The following is a 3,984-nucleotide window of genomic DNA, read 5'->3' on the forward strand; positions in this document are numbered from 1 at the left end:
GTAGGCTGGGGTTCTGGAAGATAAAGGAAAAGTGCTCTGCGGGTATCCACATGGGACGCATTACCAATCTTTAATTGAAGAGGTGAGGTGAGAAGACCCTTTGCAACCTATGGAACTTGTAGCCTTTAGTTAAGGGACACAGCTTCTGCAAAGCCATGGCTTGGAAGGGAGGGAGTTGGGGGAATACTCAAGTCTCTCCCCTCCTTTTGGGGCCTCCCACCAGCCATACCTGCAGACACGGGAGCCCAGGTGATACAGTGCAGAGGTCGGCCCCTTAAAGGACAGAGACAGCAGGCAGAAGGGGGGCCAGATCTGGGGAAGGTGGAGGGTAAAAGAATATCCACCTAATCTAGCATGCATGTACAGCAACACCTGACAAGTAGATAACACTCACCGAGGTCAGTCTAGCTACTTCTGCCCCAGAACCGCTAACCTGCCAGCAATAAACACTAAGTCCCAACAAGGCACTCCACAGAACTGGCCACCTAGCAGTAAACCAACTGATTTGGACTCCAGCCTGGAAGCACGGTGGTATGTGTTCCACAAAGATAAGTACAGGATTTCACTTTACAGCAAAGGAGGCAGGGTGAGCCCATGACCATGGAATCCTGCACTGGCAAAAACCAGCCAGCCTTACAGGACAGAAAAGCCTCATGCAGGCACACAAGACTGACATCAGAGGCAACCCTCTGGAAGTGCATACGCATAGCTCTTTCAGAAGTTCGTGTATGTATTAAAATCAGGGGCTGCTTCCAGTAATACATGGGTCCGGGAACCAGAGGGTAGAAGTAAGAGTGGCCCCACTAATCATCACTTTCTAGGACCTCCTTGGGGGTTTGTCCTCCTAACTCTGGGCATAGCAAATTGGAAATCCTAGTTCTCAAACGGGTTACTCTTGCCAAGGGATGAAGCAACATTATCAACATTATTTGTTATGGCCTTTTACAACAGTTTGCAACCCTATCTGACCCAAATAATCTAATACATTTTGTAAGGCTCTTTTTATTCTAAACAGTGTGACCCTGCTTAACTACAAGCTAAAGCTGCCACTCAGGGCAGCTGAACTCTGTACAGGGATCTGTAAAGGGAAGTACCATTTGGGCAGGAGTAACTGACCCTGATCAGCAGGATTAATGTGAGGCTCCTTTATACAATGGGGGCAGGGAAGAATACAGCAGGCACCCATGACACTCCTTTGCCCCACCCCACTGCTTTTGAGTAGAAACGGGCAGCAATCAGCCTAATGATTGGCATGTTTCACACTCCTCAGGATTAAAAGTACATTACAACATGTTTTATAAAACAGGGATTACTTGGGTCAGAGAGGGTTGATACACACTGCAAAGGCCCAGAACCATTTATGTTGACAATGAACAGGTTCTAATATATTTAAAATGTCATTCAAGGCAGAGGTATGCAAGCCATTCTACTGAAATTCCCAGCAAAATTTCAAGGTTTAAATTAACCCATGAGGTATAATATAGATAAATTTCATTATCTTGGAACATAGAAAAGGCAGTGTTATGATACAGTAAAAACAGCACACGTTGTCAATGCCTAGATTCCAGTCTAGGCTCCCCTAATAGCTCACGGTATAAACTGAAGCCACTTACCCTTCAGATTTCATTTTCACTTTTTGAAATGAAAAGTGAGACAGGGACTAGACTTATTCTCCTGCCTGTAACAACTTAGAAACCAAACAAACTGTATTAAATAGTTTTCAAGACAGTGGACATCAGCCATCAAAAATGACTGTGATCTTTGGGAGATGGGAAACAGAAACCAAGACTGCCCCAGCTTACTATTTACTAGAGATTTTCCAGGCCACAGTGTTGGAAATGGGCACGAGGCAGAGCTGGCATAAGGTGAAGAGAGAAGAGCTGCCAGTCTAGGGAGGCCAAGTGGTTAGAACTACAGAGACTGGAGAGAGTTGCACAGAACTACAGGAACCTTAAGGGTTCCCCTGAAGTCTTCCCTTGAGGACTGATGAGTATATGTACATGAGGAAACTACCTAAGGCCAGGTGCAAACAAACCCCATAGCTTACACAAGGCCAGGGACGGTTCTTCCTACCAGCCAGTGTAGGAAATGGGATTCAGAAGACACTGAGTAGAGAATTCAAAAGTTTTTTGCTTCAATACTGTGCAAAAATCCCAAATGCTGTACTGATCTGCCTAACACAACCTGAAAAAGACCAAATTGAGTCAAATAACTTTACAATGTCCATAAACAAAGATCAAGAAATAAGGAATACAAAAATATCCAGCACAAAGTGGAACAAAAGTAAAAAATATCATGTAGACAAGCAGCAAAGGGATGGCTCATGACAGAGAAAAGGTAACCCATTAAAACTGACCCAGAAATGAAAGTAGAGAATTAGAAGATAAGGATACTACAGTTTTAACTATTCCATACCTTTACCAAACTAAAAGAATGACAGAACAGGTTAAGCCGACACACCATTGACTTTCCAAAAAAATCTGAAACTTTAATCTCTAAAAATGACAATGTTTGAATGAGAAATATACTAGATGGATTTAAAGGGAAAGCACTACTTTGGGAACCTGATGCATCTGCTGGGGGAAAGGACAGAGGTGTAGGCACGACAGTGGCACTGGAAGAATGGAATTAGGCAGCACAAAAGATGGCAAACATCTTACTCTGCAGTGTCATACTGCTAGGCTCAGCTGAAACTTTTCTCTTTACATCAAATCCTTCTTTTAAAATTATCATCACATACAATATAGTCCAACTATTTGGAAGAGCACATTCACTATATGTGACTGCATCAGAGGCCCAAACAGAATTTATGCAGTGGCTCTGTGGTAAAATTCATTTTAGTTTTCCTAAATACTTGGTGAACTCTACAAACACAGCTTTACTCTACTGATAATGCTGCTCCCAGTTAACACAGGGAATTCAGTCATATAGGAGAGTTCTGGAGCTAGCTGCAGTGCTAGCATCCCATATGGGCAATGGTTCAAGTCCTGGCCACTCCACTTCTGATTCAATCCTTGCTAGCGTGCCTGGGGAAGCAGCAGTACTTAGACACTTGAACCTACCTGGGAGACCCAGAAGCAGCTCCTGGCTCCAGCCTGGCCCAGCCCTGACTGTTGCAGCCGTCTAGGGAATGAACCAGCAGATGGAAGATATCTCTCTTCTCTGCCTCTCAAATAAATACATAAATCTTAAAAAAAAAATTTCTATGTATTTTCTGCTTAAAGTACAGACATACATAAAACTCAAATGTTTGTGTAACTTATAAGGACAGGGAAATTTCTGGTTAAAAATAACTTGTATCTGAATAATCAATTATGAATTCTATGATGAAAAATATTTCTATTTGACTGAATAGTATAACTTTTCTTTCACTAAATTAACATTTACCATGTACTTAAGTGACAACTAGTAATACTTATAAGCAAAAAGTTTCTAGCATTCAACCAATTAAGTTCTAGACATTTCTGTAGAGCCTTCCTAAAACGTCTTCTAATCAAATCCTTCTTTTTTTCCCCCAGTAAGACTTCACACAAATATAATTTTCTCTAATAGTCTCAATTTTCATAGGCTGAGGTTAAGTATTTCTATTTGATAAAAGAACAGACATTGGACAATTTTAAGACTCCTCAAGACTTGGCATTAAAAACTAAAATATCAGTCATCAAAATTCCTATTTTTATGTCTGTCACTCACTAAACAACCCTTGGAAAATGATTTCCAAAGTGATTTTCCAGTCAGACTTGTGTGAAGTGTGTTTGTTGTGGTTTTTATTAATAGCCTGTCATAATGTACAACACCTGGATTCCTTTCCATGAATGTGTTTATGTATGCCCACTGACATCACCCACTTGAAACAGAACCCAGTACTTACAACTCATTAAGACTAAACATTTTCTATGGGCTTTGGTTTCCAGTATCTGCCTCTCTAGAGTTACTAATACTTACTACCCTCAATTACAGAAAAAACTCAGTTAACAAAAGTTC

The sequence above is a fragment of the Oryctolagus cuniculus genome, chromosome 6 (assembly GCF_964237555.1).
Source record: "Oryctolagus cuniculus chromosome 6, mOryCun1.1, whole genome shotgun sequence".
Taxonomy (NCBI): domain Eukaryota; kingdom Metazoa; phylum Chordata; class Mammalia; order Lagomorpha; family Leporidae; genus Oryctolagus; species Oryctolagus cuniculus.